The sequence below is a fragment of the Sus scrofa genome, chromosome 5 (assembly GCF_000003025.6).
Source record: "Sus scrofa isolate TJ Tabasco breed Duroc chromosome 5, Sscrofa11.1, whole genome shotgun sequence".
Taxonomy (NCBI): Eukaryota; Metazoa; Chordata; class Mammalia; order Artiodactyla; family Suidae; genus Sus; species Sus scrofa.
In genome coordinates, this window is record NC_010447.5 from 1253312 (window position 1) to 1267985 (window position 14674).

Below are 14674 nucleotides of genomic sequence, written 5' to 3' on the forward strand. Positions count from 1 at the left end.
CTGCCTCCTAGTGCCCTGGTCCCCTCCCACCCTGGCACCGCTCAGGGGTCTGCACAAGATGGGCAGGAGCGCAAGCCTGGGGCTAACCTGCCACGTGACCCGACGGAGTCCCCGTGGGCCTCGTGTAAGCCCTGCGTGTGGGGCGTGGTGGGGGCAGAGCTCCAGCCCGGGGCCCCTGCGGCACGGAGCACGCAGCGCGGCCGCTCTTGGGCCGGAGGGGTGGGGGCCCCCGCGCGCCTGCAGAGATGGGATGGACTGGGCGGGAGACGGAGGGTGGTGGCCCAGGGGCCGTGGCGGAAGGGTTCGCTTCAGACAGGGTGCCCTCTGCTCCGGGCAGGCGGTGAGCTGCGGTGCAGACCCCTCCTCGGCCCCCAGGTGTCAGCCTTGGGGTTTCCCAGTCAGCGGAAACTCATGTCTTCTCAGCATGAATAGATTGTCAGATTGCTCCCCAAATGTCGCGTAATTCTAATTCTCAGCATCAACATTAGCAGCTCGCGACGCTCTGCGTCCTCACTGACAATGGTGTTAAGTCTTCCTGTCACGTAAGTGGCAGATAGTGAGACAATCGGTAATGGAATCGTGACTACAATAAAGCGAGTTTCAGCCTCTATTAATATTCCGTCTTCCTTAAATTGTCTGTTTATTTACACCCTTCATTCCGTCTGTGTTTTTTCTGCTCTTTCGCGTCTGCTGGGGAGCGGGGATGCCTGGTCGGACGCGACGCCCACCGGACTCTGACCCGCGTCCCAGGCCCTCCCGCAGCTGGACTCTGGCTGTCTGCTCGTGTTGCAAACACACACGCACGTACACACACGTGCACACACACAGGCAAACACACACGCACAGTAGGCCTTCATTTATGATGAGCCGTTTAGGGATTTCAGACCAGAGGCTCTGGAAAAGTTGGCGTCTTTGAAAACCACGTGTAGAGCCAGCGATCAAACTTCCATTGGAGACGCTTTGGGCGAAGCAGTTTGCTCTCAGCAAATCGCGGAGCCACATCTTAGGATGTATATAAATCTGACTACACACAGCTTTAAAGAGTCTGAGTGTTAAACAATTCTGTAAACAATATTCTTTTTGGTCTTTTTACAGCCGCACCTGCCGCATACGGAGGCTCCCAGGCTAGGGGTGGAATTGGAGCTGCAGCTGCCGGTCTCCACCACCGCCACAGCCACGCAGGATCTGAGCCACGTCCGTGACCCACACCGCAGCTCATGGCAACGCCGGATCCCCAACCCACTGGGCGAGGCCAGGGATCCAACCCGAATCCTCATGGATACTAGTCAGGTTCTTAACCCGCGGAGCCCCACCGGGAACTCCACCTATGAACCATTCTGAGGGAGCGTAATTGCTCAGGAAATCTATCGGGAGCATTCCTGAGCACAAAGAGTTAACATCCACAGTGGACCGGCCATCCCCACGCAAGAGCAGGACGCATAAGAGCGACACGCAAGGCGAGTAAAGGCTTAAAGAAATGAGCAGCTCAGGAAGAGGAACCGGTAGCAGCGGCTCAGACTCGTTTTGTTCACGATAGTGCCGCCGATGGCCTCGCTGCCGGCTGCCGTGTGACAGCAGTGATGAGGGCGGGGTCAGTGGGGGCGCAGGGCGCGGGGCACAGGTCTGCCCCTCCAGCGGCTGGTGAGCACTACAGCTGCAGCCACCTTCTCCGGATAATCTGGCAACCTGTCCCTATTGAGGGGACACGTGCCCGTCACACTTGGTCCCATGAGCCCGGTGGTCCCAGCCGCCCGTGCAAGGGCCAGGCCTCTTTCCTGTCCAGCACCTTCCATCCAACATTCTGGGGAGGGGGCGGGGGAAGCGGCTCCAGGAGAAGAGGGAGGTGCAGCCCGGCTTCTGGAAGAGCCGGCGGGGTGGGGGTGGGGGTGGTGCAAATCAGAGGAAGAGATGGGAGGGGATGGGTGGTCTGGGGGGGCTGGAGCAGGGACACGGAGGAGGCCAGCGAGGGGACACCAGGAGGAAGGTGGCCTGCCCAGCAGCCGAAGGAATCAGGGGATGAAAGACGCCCCTGGAGCCACTCTTGGTCGGCTACTGGTGTGGCGCAGCTTTGATCCAGGCCCGGGAACTTGTCCTGCGGCAAAAACAACAAACAAACAAACAAACAAACGAAAACCAGGGACGGGCCAGCTTCGAGAAGTCTGAGGAGGGAGAAGGAGGTCAGAGCGGTGACCGCGGCCCCGAGACGCTGCGTTTTGGGCCGTTCCGGTCTGCTTTCCTGTGCTCTGGTTAGCTGGCTCTAATTGGCCTTGTTTGACGGCTCCGCAAAGAGGAGGATCTTTGAGTGAGGACAGAGTTGAGTGACATTCAAAGGCCAGGCCGACGGAAAACCTGGCGCCTTTCTCAGTGTCCCCGAGGCGGCAAGAGGGGCTCCGTGGCCGGGAGGCGCCCTCGGCCGGACCCCACGCTCCGACCTCGGTGTGTGTGCGGGGGAGGACCCTGTCTGCGCGGCTCCCGTCTCTCGGGGCCCAGGCGAGCCCTGGAGACGCGGCGGCAGGGGGTGCCCTGGCTCCGATCCATGGCCGGGGTCCCGGCAGGGCCCTTTCAGGGCAGGAAGGCCGTGAGCCCTTCTTGGCAGGAAGGTGGGCGGCCCGGTGCCCTGAGTCCCCAGCAGGCTGGTCTTCCCGAGGTGGCCCTGTCCCTTGACAGCCCGAGGAATGCTCCTGTCCCTCCGGGGACAGGCCGCCTGGACGTCCTCCAGCCACAGTCACGCTGGGCGGCAGGGAGGTCCCACCAACACGACGGGCGTTCGTTCTCCCTGGAGGCTACGCGCCGCGCCTGCTGTAAACTAGCAGCCTACGGGGGTCGGGATTTCGTAGAGAGTAAATAAAATGTGTGTTTCTTACACCTGCTGAGGAAAAAAGATCAATGGCCCACAGGTCCTGATGCCAGACAGGCAAGGAAATAACTAAGAGCTGCTCGGAGTTGCAGGCCGGGCCAGGACCCTGCGGGCGTCGGAGGAGTCACCTATACTTTCTTTATGGTAATAGTTTTATTAGGACTTCTTTCTGTGCCGGAATAATACCATTCTCACTCAGCAACACAGCTCAAACCCTCTTCCTTCACGAGGTATGTAACTGACAGTGGAATCTGCCCCCCATCAGAACGCAGAGAGCAAGCGGCTGGGGGCCGGCTCCGAGGGCCGGCGTGACGGACGGGACGGCGGGAGACCGCTGGCCACGTGGGACCCCGCACGCCATCGGGGTGGGGCTGCCCCCCCGGACTTCATCCGGGAGGTGGAGGCAGAGTTCTGCCTCCGTGACTCCCCCACTCCACGTCCTCCTACCCCCGCAGATGGGAGCGGCCAGATGTGCGGTGGGTTTAAGGTACGCCTTAACTGGCACCATTCGTATTCTCTGCCAGGCAATGGTGTCCTGCTCACTGCCCCTTCCCTCTGTGGGGCCCCAGCTCCTCTCCCCCTGAGTGATGCCTGTGTCCTCTAGGTCGCAGGAAGGCCTCTGCTGGGTGCAACCGTTTCCTCTGGGGCTTCCAGGGGCCGACAGAGGAGCATGTGGCCCTGGGCCCCTTCAGCGGGTCCCTCTTCCTCTGCTTGGACCCGTGACCGCAGACGTGTGATAGAGCCCAGCAGAGATGGGCAGAGGTGCCCAGCGGAGCCCCCAGGGCTGTCCCTGGTGCAAACAGCATCCCCGTGTCACCCCTGTGCCATTGCTGGCGGTCCTGAGCTCCTGGCGTGTCTCTGACCCATCACTGTGATGGGAGAGACCGAAGCTCCTGTGCCAAGCCAGGAGGGCCCGTGTCTCGTCCCTCACGAAAGGACCAGGGCTCCACAGGGCAGGGTGGAGGCCCCCGGGGAGTGGGCCCCCTGCTCCCCACACTAGGCGACTGTGCCCTGCGGGCCCGGGACTGCGGGGGAGGTCCCAGGAAAGCTTCTGCCTCCATGACGGGCAGACAGGTGGCACCAGGTCCCTGCAACTGTGCATTCCTGTGGGGATCCCAGAACCAGCTTCCTGGACAGTGGGTGTCCACCCCAGGCATGTGGGGCCCCAGCCAGGCTGAGGATGAGGCAGGCAGGAACCTCACCTCCAAGAGGCTGCCCCTCATGCCAACCGGGACAGCCCCATGTACAGAAGGACCGCTGGGCCTGGGGCCAGGGCACAGGCAGGCTCACGTGGCTCCGTGTGACCCACGCCTGACCCTGGAAGCAGCGTCCCACCTCCACCCCCCAGCTGCAACTGCACGTGGATGGCACGGCCTCTCTGGGGTCGTGTTTGCTCCACCAGGCGCTGCAGTGGGTCCGGCGCTTTGGGTAAAGCCTGGGGTGCCGGGGAGAGCGGTTCCTTCCTAGGAGGGCACCTCGTCCGCCTGACCCCTGAGCACCGCTCCCAGGACGAAGGGCCTCTGACGCTCGCAAACCCACCTGGCGCCGTCGTGGGTATTTTCAGGATGACTGTTTGTGTCATGATTTTCTGCCTTTGCAGGGAAGATAAAACTGTCTCCCTTAAGGATAAGAGAAGATGCTGGCGTTCTACCTCCATCCCCCGTTTCAGGCCGTGTGGCCAGAAGAAATGGGTCCAGCCTACACCGGCCTTCACCACGTGCGGCTGCTCTGTGCCCGCTGCCCAGCCCGCGTCGTCTTTCCATCGTCATCCACGGCGTACCTGTGCGTATTGAAAAGGCAGAGTTTCTGGGCTTTTAGGGAAAATCAGCGGGGCCCCTCTCCCTCCCCTCCCTCCTGCCCTTAGAAGCAAATCCTTCAACGGAGCCGTTTCGCCTTGTATTTACTTCCATTTCTCCTGCAGAAACATGCTGACCCTGCTTTTTCTTGATTTTTCCCTTTTAGATTATATTCGTATTGATTTCCTATTATGGAGAATGATGGGTTCATTTTCCATCACTTCCCCTTCAAACCCGACCACCTTCTCACAAAGGGGTTTCCGTCGTCTCTCCCGCCCCGCGAGCTCCGCGGGCCGGCAGCCCTGTCGATATGCAAACGCCGTCTCGTTGGGCTTTGTTTCCTGTGAGGCGATTTGTTGCCCTGGCGTTACTATTCCCTTGCTCTGTCTATCACTCATTTATCAGAACGTTGGAGCGAAAACCACTTTTCTGAATGGTCAACGCGCCAGGAATTCTGGGGGGGTATTTCTGCTCATTGAGGTCCTTCCCAGGGCCTTCTGCCTGCTCAGCCGGCCGCCCGGACTCATGGCCTTGGGGCCACCACCCTCCCAGGCCACGCGCTGAGGTCAGATAGCTGCTCAAGTCATTTCCTGGGAAATGCAACAAGGACAGCTTGCATTGTTTTTCCAATTTTTTTTTTCTTTTTCGGTTGCCTGTCGTGGTACCTGGAGTTCCCCGGGCCAGGGAGTGGATCCGAGCCACAGGTGCAGCCTGCGCTGCAGCAGCAGTGGCAACACCAGACCCTTAACCCACTGTGCCAGGCCGGGGATCGAACCTGCGACCCAGTGCTCCAGAGACGCCACTGCCGCCGATTCCCTCGCGCCACAGCGGGCACTCCAGACCCTCTAATGCGATGGCTGGTTTGATGAGCTGCAGAAATCCAGGCTGGAAACCGCAGCCCCTCGGAGCTTAGAGGACGCTGGCTTCCTGAGCCTGCTGCCGAGAATGCTGATCTCACGCGGGTTCTGGAGCCTTGACGGTCACGTGGTTTGTCCTCCCGTCTGTCTGACCACTTTTACTGCTTCTTCCATCACCGCCGTCCTGAAGGCTTGCAGTTCTCGGAGCTGGTCTGTCTTCACTTGGCTGAGAAGGAGTCTCTGCTCCCGGGTCGGAACCCTCAGGTGCTTCAGCCCCGGGAGCATCTTTCATTTCGGTGACATCATCTCCCTTCCACCCGTTTGTTCCCGTCCCAGAACTTTCACTCCCTAGCTTGAACCTGGGGGTGATTTTCCCCCGACCTTTACGTCCGGGGCTCTGTCGTGGCAGCTTCTGTCCTTTTGCTGGTCTGAACAGGGTGTCCCCCCAACAGTGTGCTTTCTCTTCTGCCGTTGCTGTGCCTGCTCCCCTGTCTTGTTTTCAGTTTCTTATTCTCCGTGAGCCTTTATTTCTGCATCTCCTGACCTCACGGGCGAGGTTCCTGTCTCTGCAGAGACCGGGCGTGCTTCTGCCTCCTTTGCTGGTGTTTGTCCTGTTCTTCCCCCGGCGTCTGCACGTCTCCAAGGCCCTTCTCTGTTTGATGCTCTGGTCCTGTCCCCATGCTGGCGGTTTCCCGCCATCTCAGTGTCACCGCCTTTAATGCCTCACAGTCTGGCTCTGTGGCCGGCGGGCCCGCCCCTCGGCTGCACCCAGGAGGCCACGTCCCTGGGGGGTCCAGGGGGTCTCTGCTGTCTGGCCGCCCCCCCAGGGAAGAAACGGGAGGATGAGAGTGCACCCGCCTCTGCTCAGGGAGCCCGGTCAGAGCAGGGCTGGGGACCCCTCCCCTTGAATGCCCCCCCAACCCCCTTGGCTCTTCTTGGCGCCCCAGGTCCCAGAGAACTGCGTTGTCCATTTCAGAAGGTTCTTCTGCAGTCGCTGCCAGGCGGCGGGGAGAGGACCAGGTCTGCCTGTCCCTCAGAAGCACCCTCAACCCCCCGGGGCTCTGAGCACCGCTGGCCCCCCTTCCTGGGGGCCTCTGTTCTCCGTGGCATCTCCCTGGCAGCCTCGCCTTGGGCTTCCGAGGGCCTGTGCCCTGAGCCACCTTCTGGTTGCCCTAATACCATCTGCCCTGTGGGATGTGGTCCGCGTGCTGGGTGCCCCATGTGTCACTTGAGGCAGAAGCATGTCCGTGTCTGATGCCCACGAGAGCCAGGAATCCCGCGGTCTCCTGGGCACATCCCAGCCTCAGGCACTGCCCCCTCCGCTGCCCCCCACCCCCGGTCCAGAGGATCGGCTGGGCCTCATTCAGAGAACCTGACACAGGGGGGTGGCTCCTAGGGGGACCGTGGCCTCCGTTTTCAGAGCCAAGGGTCTGCAGAGCAGAGACGAGGATGGTTCTTCAAAGCTCACTTTACGGGCCGTGCCTCCAGGTCCTCAGGTCTTACTTCCCGCTCTCAGGAGTGCAGAGGTGGGGACCATCCTCGGGTCAGGAGGGCCGATGCAGCAGGCATCACGCCGGGTGCCTCCCGGTGCCACCGCCCCGGGACCCAGTGAGGCTGGGGCTGCCGTCAGCCTATGACGGTGAGGGGCTCAGTCTCGGGGAGAGGCGACGGCTCACCCGGGGTGGAGCAGGTAAGGACGGAGTCACGGCTCAGGCCAGGTGTCCCATGCCAGTGGCTCGGCTTTCAGCCCTCGGGGTCAGACTCCAAGGCAGCTGGCACGTTTTGCCAAGATTTTCTGCTGGGATTTTTTGCATGTTTCACCCCAGGATGGGGGCGAGGATTCAGCAGGAGGTGTCAGGACGTGCCTGGTCTCAGAGCCTCCATGCTCCTCGCCCTGAGCGGTGCACGTTAGGCTCAGGGCTGCTGCCCCAGAGGGTGGCTTTGCATCCAGATCAAGAGGCAAGTGGATGGGCTAGGCCCGGAGGGGGAGGGCGTCCCAGGCAGAGCGGGGAGGGATTGCTCCAGAAAATACTCAGAGATGGAACACGCGTGGTGCCGTAGGAGAAAGTCTCCAGCTGGGAAGCCTAAGAGCCACATATGGGGTCTGCAGGGATGGAGAAGTGTCTCTTGGCTGGAGACAAAATTGCAGAGAAAAGCAGCGTCGCCTCGAAGCAGAACCAGAAGCTGCTGCTGCACCAGCCGGCGGAATTAATTTAATTCCGTTGTTTGTGCGCTGGGGGCGGCCGCAGCGAGGAGGGGCGGCCGGCGGAGCCGCAGTGCATGCAGGTGATGTGATTATGCTCACATCTTAATTTCATCTGCCTGCTCTCACTCCAGACAGTTTGCAGAAACGACTAAATACGCACCACACGCCATCGACGCGGCCCTGGGCCTCGGGCTCCCACTCAGAACCAAGCCAGCTCCCCGGGGCCGTGTGTGACTGGTCAGCCAATGGTGACGGCGCTGAGTGCAGAAGTGGCCGCTTCAGCAGCTGAGGATGCGGCCAGCGAGCCCCAGCCTCCTCCGGGAGCTCTGGCCACCTCAGCTTCTTCCCTCAGAGACCTGTGGCTTCCCTGGCCCTCCCCCCTTGCCCGGCTTCCCAGCTTCTCTCCTGCAGTGCCCTGTCTTGACCCTGTTGTCCAGGACAGCTCAGGACCCAGGGCTGTGCTGCCCTTCAGGCTTGGCCTGAGCCCCCTCCCCCGCCGGAAGTTCTGGGGGGCTCCTGCCCCCCACCACCTGGGCCCCTGTCAGCCCCAGGGCTTCTGGATACACGGACTCGGCCTCCATCCACCCTCCTCCCGACTCTGCCTGGGTTCCGATCAGGTCTGTAACTGGCCAGCTGTACAGGGCCCAGCCAGAGCACAAGCTCAGGAACCTGCAGCCTTGGGGACAGGGCGGGGGCGCAGAACAGGAACAGGGCAGCCTGGGAGGATGCAGGCGTGGCCTTCCCTGTGCGTGCTGGGAGCTGCAGGTGCATAGCCTCCCTGGGGTTCCTGGGTCCTGGGGTCCTGGGGTGGGGGCAGGGAAGCACACCTGGAGAGGTCCAAGCCCCGTCCCCAGAGGGCTCCTTGGTGAGAGGAGCTCTGTGGATGCGGGATCCTCCTGAACTTTCTGGGAGAAACCAGTGTCATTTCAGAGGAGGGGGCGGGGAAGGTGGGGCCAGAAGCCAGAAGCGGAGCTGCTGCCCTTAGAGGAGGGGGCGCGGCTGCGAGCCCAGGAACCTGGAAATCAGGAAGCTTCTCCCCGGAGCCCATGAAGGCGCGCGGCCGGCACCCTGACCAGCCAGGAACGACGATGGCTCTCTGGGCCCCTGGGCTGGGGAGGGCACCTGTGTTGCTTTAAGCTCCCCCATCTGCATGGCTCCATTCCAGCTGCCCCAGCATGTGCTGTGGAGGTGGGTGAGGAGGGCGGGCAGCGGGCAGTGCCAAGGGGCGGGCAGGGGTCTCCTCGTCATTTGTACGGAGGGCCTGGACATCTGGACAATTCACTGGAGGGGGGTGTGACCTGTCCAGGGAGTGGGGGGTGGGGCGGTGGGAGGCTCCCATCCTGGAGGTGGGAGGGGTCACTCTGGGAGGGAGGCACTGGGTGGGGGGAGCAGATACAGCCACCTGTAGGTTGTAGGAGGAGGGGCCGGGGGGAACCCAGGATGGAGACGCTCCCTCACGGGAGGGGTAAGCCTAGAGGGGGTGGGCCTGGGTGTCAGGGGGTCCCCAGGAAAGAGGCACTGACCATGGCCGGAGATCTAGCTGTGGAGGCTGATCAGAGCTAAATTAATCAGCAGCCCGGTGGCTTCCGGCTACCATGCTGGCTGGCACTGACCTTGAACGGTCCCCTCATGGTCGACCTCTGGTGCCAGCTTCCCATGAGCCGGCCCCAAGCCCGTGCCTGCCACCTCGCTTTTCCACCTTGGACCAGTTCCAGCCCCCGTGCCTCCGTCTCCTCCTGTAGAAACGAGTGCTGTGACGGGACCTACCTTCTGGAGCCTGTGAGGGTCGGGTGAGTCTTACATGTTCAGCTGGCACTGATGCTGGGACCTGGGGCCGGGGCCGGGCTCCCTTCTGCCTCCCCCATGGGTGAGTCCAGCTTGTCCCGTCGGTGTGAACAGGCCAGTGCCCCACCCCCACAACAACCTGGGCCAGCGGCTGCCCATGCCCAGTCCGCTACCTTCCCCAGGGTGGGTGCCTGTGCCCTGAACCTTGGAAGTGACCCCCCGTCCACACACAGCGATGTGGCAGGACCCCGCATGGACTAGGAACTGGGCAGCCTGGCGAGGCCCAGGTGACCACTGCTCCCAAAGGCCTCCTCAGCATCCTCGACCAGCTGGCCATCACCTGCCGCCCAGACCTGTTCTTCCTGTGCATTCCCGGGGACAGCCTGCTGAGGGATGGCTTGCCTGGTGCCACAGCCTGGCAGCCATTCTCCTCCAGCTCATTGACAGTGTCCCGGCCCTGAGGTCCCTTCTCCCTGAAATGCAGCCCCCGTGTCGCCAAACTCACTCCCGGGATCTGTGCCCTTGAGAAGCAGCAGACGAGTCGCCAAGAACCGGGGCCGGCCGGCCGACTGCCCTCATTAGATGGCTGATTAATGACCCAAACAGCGGCCCACGGGAGCGGTGCCTGCCCAGCGCAGCCAAGGCTGCAGGCCGTCCGTATTCCACCCATTGGGCACCTGATGGCGCGGGGGAAGTGAGCGGGAGGTGAGGACACAGGCTGATGGATGAAGGACCCAGCAGCACAGGAGAGGATGGCAGAGAGGAGGGACCCAGGCTTGGGGCGCAGACACCCCAGCCAAGGAAGGCAAAGTAAGTGACATTTCAGACAAGCCTCGGACGGGGCCGGGAGAAGCCCCAGGTGGCTCCTGAGTGCCGGTCACTGCGCTGAGCCTGGCACGGACAGTTTGCCTTGTCCCCAGCTAGGCGGCAGGCGTCACCCCTGCACAGAAAAGACAGCACAGACCAGCATTGCAGGTGGCCAGGGGGAGGAAGGAAGGACAGGGTGGGGTGGCCTTTCCGGGGGGGTGTTTGGGTCCCGGAGTGGAGAGAAGCACTGATGGCACCGTGGGCAGGGCGGGGGCAGGGGGACCTTCGCCAGGGCTAAAGCATGTGGAGGTTCCCAGGCTACAGGTCCAATAAGAGCTGCAGCTGCTGGCCTACACCACAGTCACAGCAACATGGGATCCGAGCCTCGTCTTCAACCTACACCACAGCTCACGGCAACGCTGGATCCTTAACCCACTGAGCGAGGCCAGGGCTTGAACCTGCGTCCTCATGGATATTAGCTGGGTTCATTAACCCCTGAGCCATGATGGGAACTCCCCCAGTGTTATTTTTAAGTTTGTGTAGGTACACCCTCTCCCCCACACACACACTCGCACACCTACATATCACACTCACACACCTGTAAGGAATCTGCATAAAAAGATTGGCCACTGTCGCCAGATTCTTCCAGGTTCTCGAGGCGCTCACGGCTCCCACCTGGGCCTGACTTTGACGAGGGGCTGACGAGAGGCTCCAGCCCTGCCCTCGCTCTTCCTCCACGGCCGCCTGTCCTGTCTGGAGACACTTTCCTCCCCGACTGGCCCGACAGCCCGTGTGGGAAAAGCAGGGACGTGCCCAAGTCCTGCCCCTTCGTCGCCAGGTTTGGGAGAACGGCTGATTCTGCAGTTTCCCCCTCACCTGACCGGGGTTTGGGGGAGGGGCTGGGCGGCCTCCACTCAGCATGTTGGACGTGTCTTCACTAACTGCGCCTCTTTCCGCAGATCCGCCCCCTCCACCGCCGGCCTCCCTCCCCCAGGAGGCCGGGCAGGGGCTTCTGCTAATAGGCTGTTTACGGAAAGCAGGCTAAAATCATATGCTCAGTTCGAGGCTCTGTCCCACCAAGCCGTCCCACCAAAGGCCTGCCGGGAACTCGCTGAGCGGCTCCTCTCCTGTGGTTCCACTTCTGAGTCAACACACATTTGGTGCGCTTGCTCCATCTTCCACTTTTTGGAAGAGTTTTTCACCCTGATTTACTGCCGCTTTGTAATCATGCAAAACGCACATGTGCCGGGCCCTTGACAGGCGTGTGCTTGTGTCATCCTTCCCCGCGACAGGGAGCCAAGCTTCACCCCGGTTACCCGTGGGGAAGCTGAGGCACAGAGAGGCCGAGAGTCCTGCTTGGGGTCACACGGGAGTGAGGGGCGGCGGAGCCCATCTGAGGGGACACGGGGGCGGGGGCGGGGCACAGCTGCCCTCCCACCTCCACCCCCACCCGGGAGATGACGAGGCCAGCGAGGAAGAGCATGGAGGCCCCCCCCCCCCCGCCAAGGCAGGGTCTGGGCGGGAACGCACTCGGGCGCCTGTGAAGCGAGGCCTCTGTCCCAGCAGGAGGTTCCCGTGACGCTTCTACTCTCGCAGCTCCCAGCAGGAGATGGTGACTTGCAGCCCTGAGCACGTGTGCCTGGTGGGGCCCCCTCCCCTGGTGAGGCGCGGAGGGGGTCTGCCCAGTGGCCCACAGGCCCTGAGGGTGGAGCCCACCTGGATCTCCCCCAGCCCTGCCCCTTCTCCATCAGAGCAGAGAGGGCAGGGGCCCCTGGGGGCTTGGAGCTAGTCCTGCTACCATGCATCAGGATCTAGTACCCAGTGCCCAGTGCCAGGACTCAGTACCCAGAGCTCAGTATCATTACCCAGAGCTCAGTATCATTACCCAGTGCCTAGTGTCAGTGCTCAGTGCCTAATACTCAATACCCAGTGCCCAGTACTCAGCACCCAGTGCCTAGTGTCAGTCCTTAATGCCTAGTACTCAATGCTTATTATCAAGTACCCAGTGCCAGTACCCAGTGCCTAGGGTGGCTACTTAGTGCCTAGTACTCAGTGCTTATTACCAAGTACCCAGTGCCAATACCCGATGCCCAATACCAGTGCCTGGGCTGATCCTCGCCTGTCCTGAAGGTCCAGCACCAGGTGTCATCATGCCAGGCTTTCCCCAGGTTCCTGGAGGGCAACCACTGCACACATCTGAGTTTTGGTGCTTATTCTACTGAGCACTCAGACACCTCTTTGGGGGCCTGGGCCTCACGCAGGACGTTCAGTGCTGGGCCACCTTCTGATCTCCTTGGCCTTCGGCACGCCCGCCTCTGCCTGGAGCCCCGGTTGTTGCAGGCTCGCACGGCACCAGCCCCCACAGGGTGGGCTGGGAGGGCCCCTGCCTCTTTGCCCTGGGGTTTGGACCCCTGGCTTCTCTCTGGGCCGAAGACTTCTGGAAGATACAGCCCAGACATCTCCAGGACCCTGGCCTGGCTGTCAGGCCGTCCCATCTGGCCCAGAGCCCAGCCCCCACCCTCGCCCAGGCTGGAGCCACAGTCCTGCTCCTTGACAGCCTGGGGGGAGCAAGCTAGCTGTGGTGAGTTCATGCCCATCCCAGACCAGACGCATCTGCACAGCGCCTCCCATACAATCGAGGGGAACACAAGGGACCCTCCATCCTGGGCACATGGGGGAGGGGCAGAGCTGGGACCACCTGTCACCCTAGACCCGCCTGCCCGAGTGCAAGGGTGAAGCCAGACCCTGCTGAGGAGGGGGCCCAGAGCTCCTGCGGCCAGGTCACCCCCAGTGTGCACCCGGGGTGGCCCAGGCACCGGCCTCCCTCAGAGGCTCTGAGATGCTCCCCTTCGCCTCGGTGCTCGTGAGCGTCTCGGGCCTCAGGGGGAGCCGTCCAGGCTGAGCCGGCCCCTCCCTCCCACCCCCACCCTGCCTCCAGGGACACTCGGGTCCCCCAAGGCGGACATCTGGCTTCCTTGATAAGTCCTCCTTCCAAAGAGACTGCATCTCCCGATTGATTTTTCAGCAGCTCTGGCTTTTTTCCCCCAAATTGAAAAGGGTTTTACCCAATTGACAGATTATAAAAATAGGTCTATCAAAGTGATTTATCTTCCCAAGGGAGAGGTCCCCCCGCCCCCACATGAGCCTGCGGCTGCTGCGCACTCAGAGCCCAGCTGCTTTCTTCCTCCTGCAGGAGGAGAGGAAACACCACCGTCTCCAAATCCGGGAGCTCAAAGTACCCTTGACCCTGGCGAGGCCCCGGGATGCGCTCCAGCCTGCTGGCCCCGGGGACCTAAACTCCGAACAGCAACCCCCTCCAGCCCCTTGGTGACACCACCTTCCGGGGGGGGGGGGCGGGGCCCTCCCGTGCTTCCAGCAGGACAAGGAAGGCCAGTGTCCTGAGTGCAGGGGTGTCTCCTGGGACACAAGGCACACCTCCTTCCTCCCGAGAGGTGTCAGGCCACGTGCAAAACACTTTAGACACGTTTTCCCAAGAAATCCCTGCAACGCCTTTTAAAAGCAGGGCTCCAAGAGGCCGGGTCACTTGCCCAAGGTCAGACCCCAGGATGTGGTTGCTGGGGGGACGGCCCTCTCCGAGGTCAGCCCGATGCCAAAACCGCGTCCTCTTGGCCACAGGAGGAAACTTTCTGAAGCCACCATCCAGGAAAGTGGCCCACAGAGGCTCCCTTTCCGGGATCATCAGAGCAGCGCTGCAGGTAGAAATTGCTCCCCGTGCATGCAGCAGGCCGGGGGCGAAGTTGACTTCGTGATTAGATAAATTATAAAGCATCCAACTTATCTGCCCATCTCTCTAATTAGCCTTCCCGACCAAACCGTCTCTGCCCAGACGCTCAGACCCACAACTTTAATACACAGAAGGGAGCGAGGCTGCCTTAATCTCCCAGAAGCGGGAGATAAAAGATTCACCCTGTTTACCGGGGATTAGAGGAGCGCCTTGACCTTGAGCCGGGAGTTCTTGTTTTCTGAGTTACTTTCATTGGAAACGTTGTTGTCTTTCAAAGGCCGCGGGCACCCAAGGTGTAAGGAGGCACAGACCATGCGGGGTCCACACGGAGAGCCGGTTCAAGCTGGAGCCGCCTTATCCAAAGAAAATAGCTCATTTTAAACTGTGATCGCGTCGGAGACGGAGGCGGCAGTGTTTGCTCATCTCCCGGAGGGGGCTGCTGCGCTGATCTGGGTGAGGCGTGCCTTAGCGATAAGGAGATGCTTAGTAGGCTAATTATTTTGTGAATCAAATCAAACAAAATCAAGTAAGCAAACAACAGACAGCATGAAGCTCCGTCCTGAAGGTTGGTGGAAGTCGGATTCCACCGGGTCATGAGGAGAGCGGGGTCTCTGGCCCCGA